The 13,593-nt window shown below is 40.6% G+C and overlaps 1 protein-coding gene across 1 annotated transcript in view; it reads left to right on the top strand.

The window, feature by feature from the left end:
* pkib (protein kinase (cAMP-dependent, catalytic) inhibitor beta) overlaps window positions 1-13,593 on the top strand; it is a 29,206-nt gene continuing 15,613 nt past the window's right edge. Inside the window, exon 1 of the mRNA XM_069711515.1 lies at window positions 1-269. The gene's annotated coding sequence lies outside the window, so the exon portion shown is untranslated. The remainder of the gene's footprint in view (window positions 270-13,593) is intronic.

The following is a 13,593-nucleotide window of genomic DNA, read 5'->3' as shown; positions in this document are numbered from 1 at the left end:
CGTGCATCTTGTTGCGCCTCCCGGTCGCTGCTCATCACGCAGAGGAGCGCTCGTGTGTCCGTGCGGTGTCACCTCTCTCAAGTCCAGTGTACCGGGGTCCGGCGGTGTCAGCTGGCATGAGGCGGTGGAAGGTGTCGTCTCGGACGGACTCCCTGACACTGCGCACGTTCTCCTCTTCGTCCCTGCGGAAGATGGTGGCCGGCGGCTAGTTCAACTTAGGACTCCTTGGGGTTGTTTTTTTCTTCGGCGAAGCGCACTGAAATCAGTTGGTGAGTGTCCGTCGTTGCGCACATCCACCGTCACCTGCTCTGCTCTACAGGTAGGACAGCACACTGCTGACGCGCCGGCGAACCTCGAGCGCGGTCAGAGTGACTGCTGGAGACGAAGCTGCTGGTTATAACAGATACAGCCGTGCAGGGAGGAATCAATGAGGCGTGCTGGGGCCATTATCTGCACTGAAACTGTCTTTTTTTTTTTTTTTTTACAAAAGAAAACAACAATAGGAGCTTAAATAACACATCCACATGTGACCAATTTATGTGCCAGCAGCAGTCATATCTGATATCAGCTGGATGGCTTGCTCAAATTTACCAGCACCTTAATGTAAATGTTGACGGAAGCGTCTCCTTCCAGCAGCCTACCTGTCACCTCCATCTGAGCTCCCAGCATTGTCTGCATTAGCTGTTCACATGAAAATGCCACTGGCTCCCAGCAGAGAGGTCGATGGCATCTGGATTATCTACTCTGGTTTATTAAAAAGGTGTGCACCATGACCTTAAACTGTTGAACTCAGAGCAGGCCATGACTCATTTGGCTAGATTTGAAATGTTAGGCATTATTAAAGGAGAATAATGATCACAGGAGCCATACTTTTGGTTGGTATATTTCAAATTAAAAGACCCATATCACTTTTTACGAAATGCATCAGGCCTGCTGTTAAAAAGTGAGTCAGTTTTAGGGTCAGTGGACAGTATAGTGTGCCAGTATTCAGGGTTTTCTTTGTGACACTTTGCATCCCTAAAAATAGACATCGTTTACCACTTAAACCCTCTGAAATTAATAATTAAACAAAACCTTGCATAAAAATAACTGAATATGAATATATATATATATATATGTATATATATATATCGCTCCTCTTATTCATATATATGAGCCAGTTATTTTTATGCAAGGTTTTGTTTAATTATTCATTTCAGAGGGTTTAAGTGGTAAACGATGTCTATTTTTAGGGATTTTTCTGCTTTGGTGAATATATATATTATATTATATATATATATATATGAATGAGCCTCAGGTTTTCTGCTTTGGTGAATGTGAAGCTAAAAACTTTCCCGGAAAAAAGCGGAGGATTTTCAGCCGTGCTGGGGTGTCCGTCTGCCTTTGTGTAGTCTCGCTCCTTGCATGAGCTCTTTAGTGAATCATCGTTGTGAAACACCATGTCAGGTAAGTAGGATGAGGCGTGGGCCTGCTGGGCCACCGGCAGCTCCTCCCTGTCTTTTCATATTCATTCCAGCTCCGGGGCACTTCCTTTTAATTCTCTGATTTCGCCTGATGGGAATTACATCTCCATGAGGTCATATTTGAACATCAGTCTGAGCTCTTGGCCTCGGTTCGTTGGCTGGCTGCTGGAGGTTTCTTTTCTGTGTGATGCAGTGATCACCTGCCAGTCAAACACACTGGGTAACGCTACAATTTAATTCTCCGTAGAGGGTTTGTGTGCTCTGCTGAAGTTTATGTCTTGGTTCTGTTCATGCTGACTGTCATGCTAACTTCTGGGAAGAACATTACTTCTTCCAAGGAAGTACTTGAAAAACAGTTTGAAAAGTAAATGTATTTGCTTTTTTACATGGGCTCTACGTCAGTCAGTAATGTTCTACGTCAGTTACAGCAGTATATAGCACCAACAAGGTAATAAAGATATACAAGGGGCAATCAAAAAGTCCAGCAACTGTTCGGAGTAGGTGGAAGCCATAAACTTTGTGAGTAAATATTCCAAGTTCTGACGCTTCACCGACATCAGCACCTGAGTTAACCATGTTTTTGTGTGTTTAACAGAGAGCCCACAACAAACTTTGTGTCAAACTCAGAAAATCCGCAACAGTGAGCCTTGAAATGCTGCAGAACGTTTACAGCAATGAAGTGATGTGGCAGCAGAACGTCACTGTCCAAGACCAAAACAGATGCGGTCACCAATATTATGAAGGAGGTCGATTTTTCGGAGCTTTTGCGAGTAAAAGGCATCAACCCATCACGTCATGTGGAAATGGTTCAGATGTCACATTACAACCCTTTATTCATTAATTAATTTATTCATTTATTTCACGTTTATTTGTATGGGGACAAGTATGTTGCATAAATAATGCGACACACCACAGCATTTATAGCCTAAACTCATGTGCAATGCCCGTCCCTAGATGGACTTTTTAAAATACAGAAAATCAACGACTCACAACACTTTCACAGGAGACAATCCAAATCAACGCACAATCAAAACACAAAAGTTAACGAGAAATACAGACAGATTATATGACAAATTGATATAAAAATGCACCACAAAAAGGGGCACCAGATCATTCATGACTACATGACTGCTCCCTCTTTAAAAACGATTTCAGTTTGAGTTTAAAATGGTCTCAATCAGGATCCAGTTTGAGTTTGGTGGGCAGAGATTCATGCTGAACCCCCAGAAGGAGAAAGATGTTGGTCCAAACGAAGATACCAGATCATTACTGCCTGATGTTGAAATCTATAATTTTTCTGAAGAATGAACTGATGCAAATCTATTCAAAATCTTTTTTTTTTTTAACAAACGTTGCAAATTTACATCACTTTTTTGCAGGTGAGTATTTTGCATTCAACCAAAATAGTAAATGTGCAGACATGAAAACCAAAATAATCTGCTAAAAGAGGCTCAAAAGCTTCATAAGGGTTAAGGGAAATGTTTGGGTTTGTTTCTACAGGTGTCACTTTTGATGTTTAATATTTAATAGTCATTTCATATGGTGCAGCTTTAAGTTGACCATTAATGCAATATATATAGATATATGCTGTATCTTGGGGACTCAAATAGCTCTAAAGTCGGCAAAGGGAAATGTAGAAAAAGCTTAGGATTGGAAATCTTTCAAATGTGCTTGTGTAAGTGTTTTATGAAGCAGCACCATAGTCATGGGAATACAGTCAGTTCTCGTCATGTTTATACTCCCCCAGTTAACATCATGTCAGGGGAAGTGAGAGTACTTTGCTCACACAGCCGTCCAGGCATCCTGCTCTGTTCTGTTACCGCTGGCAGAATCATCAGACTTCCTATCATCTGTTCTTCTGCATCCTGCTCCTTCTTGGAAATCAGCCTCGGTGTCACTGTGTGTTAACACAAATGATGGCAGACACACAATGACATCGCACCAAATGCCCTCCTTTCACCCGTGCAGATTTTGGAGTCCCGGAGGTGTCAGACGAGGCTGGTTGCTCAACCCTTTATCACTCACCTCCTAAACAGCCCCAACCCGTCTTATCTGTCTGTTTCACAAGGAACAAAGTCTTCCGCTACAGTCAGTAAACAGGTTACTGCTTTACCTGTAAACTCTATTTAATCTTTGGTGGCCTAGTGACATTGCTGAGCACCTTATCGTTATCCTTTATCAAACACTTTTCCTCATTAATGAGCCAAGACGGACAAATAAACAGCAACCATCCCTCTAAATGTTACAGAATGTTTAACTGATATAACGTGTTGGACGCCTATTTTCCTAATCCGAAATCTCAATAATTGACAAGTCTGGTGCTGAAATGAATATTTGTTTGATAACTTCATGAGTCATATATCCAGTAATTTTGATGCAGTCTGTATTTATTCACCACATACAGCTAATGTGTTGACTGTGCAGAAGTTGGCTCTCATTTAGTCATTTATCAGGTAAAAATACTACATTTGCTGGTTGTAGCTTCTAAAATGTAACGTAGTGCTGTATATATATATATATAGATTTTTTTTTACCCTTTAACTTACAAATATCTTCCAGCTTTGTGTGATGAGTGCAAGATCTGCTGGACTGTTCATGCAGTGTGTGTTTTTTCACCTCAAACAGTGAGTGTACCAGCAGTATGGAGGTTAGCTGCACCACCAACCGTGTGAGTGATTTGGCCTGCTGTAGGTGTGTGATGTTCAGCCTCGGACTGATGTCCGAAGTCACCAGAACCATTCTGCTGTTTGTCTGCAGATCCATCATCTGTTGTCCTTGTCTTTTTCTGTCGGACAGTCTTACAGCACAGTCAGAGGATTATCAAATATTTCCAACACGTCTTGGCCCCAATTTGCACGACTCAGTCCAAACACGGCTTTAGACAGTCAGAACAGACAACATGAAGAGATGACAACAGGTTTTGAGTAATTCCAAATGCTACTTTGCAATATTTTCTAAGACACCCCGCTGTCAGACACAAGATGGTGGACGACAACCATGTAGATCATGTGACCTCTGTGGTGGCTGTATTGTAGGCTGGTGTATCCTAACCCTTACAATAAAAAACTGAAGCTGTGAGCAGTAGTTGGGCTGAGCCAGGCTGGAGGTACTGGCCTTTGAAGTGAAACACTGTTGGTTTTTTGCCCATAACTTATTGGGAAAAACATAAACTTTATCTATGCAGATAAGTGGTAAAGTTTTCCTTGTAAAATTTCCCTTATAACCTTTATTAATCACCAACAACTTTTTCCTCAGATTTTTTTTTTTAAATTTTTTTTTACTGATATTCCTACAGTCAAACTAAACTTGAAATAATCAAACATTACATGTAGAGATTTTAACAGGTGTGTATCATCAGGGTTGAATTTCTCAGTCTATTAATGGGAGATAATGATTTCAAATGTGCACATCTATATTTATGAATATGGTATTTTGCCTCTTTATTAATTGCTTTACTGCTCAGGCTGCTGTCTGAGCCATTGGTTCCTACAAACAAAATACAAGTTCAAAATAAATGACATGTAAATCATTTTTTGAAATTTGTAATTGGAATGATTTTATAGGTCAATTTAATAATTTGATGTGCCTTTTAAGCCGCTTTCAATCTTGGCACTTGTCTTTAAAAAAAAAACTAAGTTCACATGATGATATTGTAAAAGATGTATACATGTGAACAACACTTGTACAAAATACATCAAGTACATCTCAGAGTTTCAAAGTGATCTTTTTTTGTTCCCAATGATGGGCTGCAACCAATAAGGTGGTGCTATCTAATGTCATCCCACTGGAATTACATTTAAAGGTCAAAAAAATGTTTTATATTTAAAATGATATGAAATTGAACTCTTTTCTTCCAACCATACCAACCAATAACATCTCTCTCATTTCTACGGCTGGTTGTTAAATTTCGGGAATTGGAATATGTATGTTGCAGCGAGTATCAAAACCTGTCAACAACCGAAAGCAAAAGTCTGATCAGATTTGTTTTTTATCTGATCTAAATCAACATTTTTGAACACAGGTTTGAACACATGACCATGTCTGATTTGTTCTGTTTATCTCACTGACTTCAGCAAGTGACTCCACACACTCCAAAAGCAAATTCAATTTAACAGAGCAACATCTTTACCCGTCATTCATAAAAAGAAAGGGTAAAAAAAAAAAAAATCATTGACAACCAGCCCATCCAACCCAACAACAGCTACTGCGTGTAAACACGATCCGCCAGAGAACGAAAAACTGAAGAAGATGGGAGGCTGTGGCTCAGACGGTAGAGTGGGTTGAACACTAATCGGAGGGTTGGTGGCTCAATCCCCAGCTCCTCCTGTCCACATGCCTAAGTGTCCTTGAGCAAGACACTGAACCCTAAGTTGCTCCCGATGGTGAACCATCGGTGTGTGAATGTGCTCCTGATGGCAGCACCTTGCATGGTGATCTGTTTCATTAGTGTGTGAATGGGAAAAACCATGTTAAAGCACCTTGAGACCAAAAGGTGATAAAGTGCTATACAAGTACAGACCATTACCATTTACCATGCTGACAAGCCTGGATGAGGTCCACACTGTGGGTCCATGTACAGTACAATTTTCACAGAAATAACTACTCTTTAACAATCATATGTGTTTGATCGGCATGAAAAACATGAAGTTATCTGCTCTTAGCAACCAGCACAGCAGCTCCCACATTAGGTGAAACCATTAACAACCCTTCCATAGATAAAAGTGATGCCATGGAAAAACCAACAGTAAAGTGATACGAAACCACCGCCCAGTCTGATTATCAGGCTGTAATTTTCATATATTAAAGGTCTTTCCACACCGGGAAAGACATAAACAACAACCTGAAAAACCTGAAAAAGAGAAATTCTTGCACCAAAACTAATCATTAGTTATTCTAATTTCAAACAGATTCACAACATCTCATTCTCCCTCAAAATCAAAATGGCAAAATTATCATTTTAAAATCAGCACAGCTGATATTAAGGTAATGAAATCTACCACTGGAGGAGGAAAACCTTCAATACTGTCAAAAATATGCGCTCCTTTTTCCTTTAAACTGACAGAGAGATGGTTTAATATGACGTGTCAGTTAGTCCTGGTGAAGCAGCTGGGCAAACAGGGAGACAAGCCGATCTGAGAAAGAAGTTTTGTTTGGCAATATTTTGGTTTCAGACCTGATGATCTGTCTGTCTGCTCTGAATGAAAATTCTCCACAGCTAAAACTCGGGATGCCACCTATAATGCAAAATCTGAATGGTTATTATTCAGTGGGTAAACTCAGAAAAATCTACCTCGTTCCAAAACTCTGTGTGAAAGTATTCATAACAAAAACAGCAGTTCAAAAAAATATATTGACGTACCAATTCATTGCACAAAAATAATGCCCCAAGGCCTTAAGACTATTTTATTTCAGTGTCTGTCTCGTACTCGTACCTGCAGCCTTGTAGAGTTTTTGAGAACACAATGTAGATTTCACTCATCTGCTGTCTGCTACAAAACTGAAATCAAAGGAGAGAAATTTGTTACCCACTTTTCAAGTTTGAAACGTGTTTCTCTGCAGCGAGATGAATAACATCCAACATGTCGCCTGCGTCTTTCATTTTTACCACTAGGTGCTGAATTCAATTCCCATTGATTGCAGGGCCTCGCCACTTTAAGGATGGAAACAGTAATTTGCCGGGCTAACTGCTAGTCATTCATTATATTGACCAGTGACCTATAAGTGTGGCGTCCAAGCAGCTGCTTCTGTAAAGCCCATTGCCCTTTACTGTGACCTATGACTGGCTGCCATTTGGCTACTTTTATCTTCCTGCCATTAAAACATACCACTCCCCACTCTTTCCCCACCTGGCCGTGGAGGACGAATGGTTTGAGACAGTGGACATGTTTCGCAGAGATGTAGAGGACGGAGGATGACAGTAGGAACAAAGGGGACCTTTTTCCTCCTAGAAGTTGTGTTAAACTGATCTGACCTAAACCTCTGCGTGCTCATTTTCCCAGCAGCCCTGCCTGATGAGAGGCAGGACGGTTGCAGCATAACTCGATAAACTTCCCTCAGCATGCCGCTGGCCGACTTTATGGGAAAGGACTGTGGTTCGTCAATGTCATCTCTGCTGCAGCCAGCCTCTCCATACTGATTATATGGGAAAGGAGCAAAAGGTGAGATGGGATGGTTCCTCTGTGGAGACAAAGGCTTTATTGTAATTCCTGAGGCATCCATCTCATCCACAGATCAGTGACCTTTTCAGTGTATCAGACCATACAATAGAATCAGCTGCGTTGTTTTCCCCTGTAATTACCACGTGGAATTCCCTCTGCCCTGGAAACAGGCATGCCATCTCCAAACAGTTTGTCAGGCATCAACTGTCTGATGGGCTCATTCTGCTGATTGGCAAATGGAGAGGCTGTAAGAGGGTGAGAGGTGCTGTTGCTGTTTCAATTGGATCTCAATGGGTGCCAACAAGCAAGCTTTTTTTTATTTTTATTTTTTTTATTGAAGATGCCTCTTCACAGGTGCACCTGACAGGTTTGCATCTATAAATTGCAGTAAAGTGGAAAAATATTTGAAAATATAAGCATCCCCAGGTAGAAATCAAGATAAACCTGTCCTCAAAGTTAAATTGACTGTAGATCTGTCAAGAACCTCAAAGATTACCTCAAAGATTAGCTCTGCTGCTAATATACAGGAGCAAATTTTTAAACTAAAACTGCTGTTAATGACACATCAGGTCACTGTGTGTAAAGTTGAAAGTATTGCAGAAAATAATCAGGGTTTAATAATCATAGTTTACTTCACTTCTTGTCTTATTTGCCTTGCTTTTACCAGCAGCCGCTAGTAATGCATTACTACCACCAGAAGGTGGTGGTAATGCACCTAAAAGCTGTTTTCCAAATGCCATTTAACAACGAAAGGATTAGAAGAACATGTACCATGCTCCAGTAAAATGTTTGTTACACTACAAGATTAGATGCTATGGAACCAAGCAGGAGAAACATTTAAAGATGACTAACCTCAAAAAGTTCTGTGTGGAACTCTAAATAGATAAATGAATAGATACACATAGGTGCAGTGCAAACTACCAGGTAAAGCTAGCATTTAATAAGATTATCACTGCTATGCACAATCATTTGTGAGCAAAGCAGCGAGCAGACAGTCCATCCACAGATCAACAGTCAATGACTCGATCTGAGACCAGGGAAAGTTAGTTGGATGGTAGATGTGCAGAGCAAACAACGACCCTCATCGCAAAGATGATCGCTAAAGACTTCTGCTTCTCCTGAGCTTCGTTTGTTGACATTAGTTGAGCCAGAGTTTAAGTTGTGATTAACTCTCGTTCTGTGTTTGTGTGATCATGGGAAGGGGGGAAACTTCAGAAAATGAGTGTTTGAGTGTTTGACTGGTCCGTCCACAACTTTGCTGTTTTGGTTCCCTCTTACGTGACTCATAGTGTAATTTGTAGTAGGCAGGTGCTTTCAGAGAAATAGCCATAAAAGGCCACCATACAGTACTTCCTGAGCATCAAACAGCAGCTAGCTGATGAACATAGTGGAGTATTTAGGAGCTTAAGAGCCAGATATTCCCAGCAGGAGTTGGTAGAGACCAAAAGCAGAGCTTAAAGAGAATAAATATTGGACTTAAATTCATCAGGTGGCTAAAAACAAGACTCCAAATAAATGAGTGTTGCTTCTTAACAGCCACAGTTGCCAAAATAATCTGATATTGCAGGTTTAAAGCCGCGCGTATCCATATTTTTATATAAACAATGAATGAAGGGATATTGTGTCGTGTCTGATGGTGTGTTTGAGAGAATTATCACCTAATTTTAGTTCTTTTCAGCTCTGTGGAGCTTTTCAGATTTCTTTCAGCCTGCAAAGCAGCTTTCATCGCCTCATTTTAAGCAGCAGCTGCTTCCTCACATAATCAGACTGAAACCACTGATAAACATGCAGTATGTTTCAGGCCCAGCATCAAACAGCAGACTGACACACTCTGTGACTAGCTGGTGAACATGAGCTCTCATTAGCCTCGTTTCCGGCTGTAGCAGGAGCTCTGATAAACCCACTGTACGCTACATGTTCAGCACTAAATGGCTGACAGAGTCAATATCTAGATTCTAAATGGATACACATTTAACTCGGACCCAAACAGAGCAAAAACAAATATGTCCAACTAGTTTGTTTTAAGGAGGTGGACAGAAAACACAACTGGGCGGGGTTTGGATACAAGTAGGCAACTCCTTGTGAACATGTTTACCATAATAAGGTGAGATGTGTCCACAAATTATTTACTGTTGCCCTGTAGGTGTAGTCGTCATTATTGTGGTTTTGGATGGTTGATTAGTTGTATTTTTTATTTTTATTTTCTAGAACTCTCCCTCTTTCCATATGATTTGCTGCTTTTGTTTGTCTTATGAGCGAAGATGTTTAGTTGTGATGTGATGGTTGGACAAATCAAGGAATCTGATATCATCTTGAGCAGTAGGAAATCGTGACGTACACTTTTGTACATCTCAATTAAATCATCCGATTGATTGACTAAGAAAATAATTGCCATGTTAGTTCACATCAAAATTTCAGCTAGTTGCAGTCCTAGCCACCATGAATTCAGAGACAAGATGAGGTTCTAATGCGTCACCTCTTTCTGTGGAGGGAGAAGTGACCCTACATGACATCTCAGGTTTCTTCTTCCTTTCAAAGAAGCCAGTCAAGGTGAAATATAATCAGGATGAAAACCTCTCTGTGGAGATATTTCAGGGCACCGTACCAGCCCCAGACAAACACTTGGGGTCGGGATAGATGCTTAGATAGCTTTGAAACTCTTCTTACCCCCACACCTTTCTGATGTCAGATTCGCCTCTTCCTATAATTTTCAAAGCCAACAATGCGACACACTTCATGCTGCGACTGGCCAGCTGCACCAGGGATAATATTTCTCTCTCTTTCCCATCGTAGCACAACTGTTTGACTTCCTGGAGAGACTGTTGTGCACAACTACGCTTGTATTTAAACAATATCAGTGTATATTATTTCTCAGCAAATCTGTCACTGACCACTGACTGACCACAGTTCAGCCCTACGTCCTGTAAGGTCTTGGAAAACCTTGTGATTTTACAAGAGAAGCTGAGGGAGATGTTTGGGAAATATCTTCTGATAAACTCAGACCTGGATTAGTGTTTCAGGGACAGGTGGAAGAATTTAAATCACATGGTTTCTAACTGGTGGGAGATGAAGTCGTCTTTTGTTTTCTCTTTAATCACAAACACAGACCCAACATAAGAGCTCGACGCGTCTACCGATGCAGGGTGGCGGCTGCGTGTGTACGTTAGCTCTATTAATTTGAGTGTGTGTGTGTGTGTGTGTCAGCCGATGCCCCATTTGCCAGGGTTGTTGTCAGTGAGTGCCAGAGGCCTGTTGGTGGTGGCCAGCGTGCCGGAGCAGCACGTGCAGCTGCAGCCGCCTCGCTGTCGACACGCTGGTCTAGTTCGGAGCGAGCGCCCGAGGTGGAGGACGGCCTTGGTTACACTCTCCGACACAACGGGCTTTATGGTGAAATACTGACGTGACACTAGCACATGCTGGTGTCACATATACATCAGACATGCCGGACACATACAGTGGATTTATTCTCTTGGCCTTCGTGCTGCTACGAGGGTGATCGATAGTCTCTGCAAGCTGAAAGTAGTTTTAGATTGAAAACGTGCTGAAACAAACGTCAACATTATTATTTTTTCCAAGTCATTTATCAAGAAAAAAATGTGTTTGCAGTTTCAAAGATTAGTTTGGTTAAGATTTGTCTGTTTCATATCAAAGTAAAGTCTTTGTGTCACCTTGGACTCTGATGTCAGTGTTGGGATTATCAACATGTATAGTTATTCACCTCACAGGTACTGCTGCTGACAGACAGGGTTTATGCTAAAATCAGGAAATTCAATCTGCGCTCACGGATTATTAAAATACTCATGTGCACCATTTATTAATCCATTCTCTTTGTTTGTTTATCTGTTTGCATCGATTTATATGTGACTTGTAGGGGCCCGTGTAATATTTGGATCAAAAAGCTTGTGGATTTTACAGCTCTTATTTAAATATGTCAGATAAACATGCAGGTGAATTTAAGCATCAATTGAATTCAGCCAGATATTCAAAGGACTTTGTTTCAGTTATACAGTGCACAAAAACATGTACATATTTTATATCCCTCTAGTTTCAGTCACTTTGAGCTTCTCTTTTTACAGTTTAATGGCTGTCTCATCCCATTACTTCATTATCCTTTTTGAAATTAAAGTTAGGGTGTAAATTATTTGTAGTTGACATCAAAAAAATTACTAAACAGAGGCAGAGATATCCCTGCTTTCAGGTCGAGCTCCAGTGATGCTAAACCCTTCATGTCCCACAATACAACTCAATGTGCTGCAGGCGTCCCATTCAAAAGGTGTAGTTTCCAAGGTCAAGCCCAGATAACCCTGATGTCATCACAAGGGTTATTGTATCAGATTTAATAAAGACATTACAGCAGGCTTAGTAGAAGTCCCATTGACAAGTGAACCAAGTTTGATACGTAAAATCGGTGGGATTGACCTGTGAAGGACTGGGGTCTAACTAAACAGGAATAAATGGGAACCAGAGGCTACCAGTCTAATTAGATTCAGGGCGGAGATCAATGGCAACTGTGGTGTTGCGTGTGCAGCCGCACGCAGATAGAAATAGGACGATCTGTAGGGTGTGACCTCTCTACTGGAGCGAAGCGGGAGGTGGATCTGTATGGTCTGGATTAGCGGACAATCTGAGCTGAATCAGAAAAGGACGTGTAAAAGTCGTACTTCTCCCCAAACATTCTGTTCTTCGTTCGACATGTTTTGTTCTTCAGATCTTTGCCAGCGCTGCCTGCCAGCCATTCTTTACCGCTTTCTGTCAAGTGTGCACATTGCTGTAAATAGCTGTGTGTGCCCTTGTTGTGATTGACCCTTATGAAAAGCTGCTCAATCTGTTTCATATTTGGCAACATGGAGGCCACTTTGTGGGCCTCATTTTGTATAATGGCTTGTTGTTATTGTACATTAAGCGCAGTTAATTACAGATGGTGGTTTGCTTTTCGGAGCTATGGGAAGGACTATGATGTGAGGATCTCTTTGTATGTGGGAACCAGTAAACAGTATTGCTGAATGATATCAGTGAGTGTCTATAACTCCCTGTTGTGGATGGTTTATGAAACTTAATTGAGATATAAATTGATATGTAATGTCTTTATTATTGTATCTGTAGGATTAAAAAACACGAGATCGAAACTTTGCTAAACTTCACCTGTAAAACGTTCCAATCTGGCACAGCACATGCAGTTGATATATATGTAAAGATAACACAACAGATGTATCAACAAAATTATTGAAACAAGTCTTCCATTTCAAACCCGGTATCACAACAAAGTCTGTAATTCACCGGTCAGTCCACTAGAGGATACCGTATCATGTTTTGCGTCGCCCAGGGGCCTTAGGTTTATTCACGAAATACTATGTGGCTAGTTTGAGGAAAAGATCATGGTTTGGATTAAATGTGACACCAAAACTACTTGGATAGGGTTGTGAAAAGATCATTGTTTGGGTTAAGAGGATTAATTTGACACAAGTAAGGCATGTCATGTAACATATTTCACTAATGCTACGTAAGTGCAATTAGTTATGTTACATTTCGTAACGTAAAAAAACGTAGTTACGTAATGTTCAAGAAATCCATGTTGACTGTGGCTTTCTCAATACAACTGTTGATGGCACAGTTTATACGCAGTTAACTAGCTAGACATTTTATGTCATATTATTATGTAATATTGTGATAAATAAGACTTTATAAACTAAAGCTACATGCTTGAGACAAAAAGTTTTCATCCTTCCTGGTCAATAATCCACTGAGACGACATGGACATTGTTCTTATGTTGCAGATTAAGACATGTAACTCTGGTATATTATATCTTTAATACTACTGTAAATATATACAGTACAAATGCCAGTAAAGTGCTGATGTTTTTGACATAATCGTGAGTGGGTGAGTAGTATAGAAAAACATACTTGGAAGAATAAAACACATTCACACATGCCTGTTTAGTGAATCGTTTTTCCTAATTCTGCTTGGCTTTAGA

The sequence above is a fragment of the Brachyistius frenatus genome, unplaced genomic scaffold, assembly GCF_029030835.1.
Source record: "Brachyistius frenatus isolate BFR_SWC_R1_liver_20210118 unplaced genomic scaffold, ASM2903083v1 Contig_101, whole genome shotgun sequence".
Lineage (NCBI taxonomy): Eukaryota > Metazoa > Chordata > Actinopteri > Embiotocidae > Brachyistius > Brachyistius frenatus.
The sequence above is the reverse complement of the archived record's forward strand: the minus strand, read 5'-3'. Positions and strand labels throughout refer to the sequence as shown.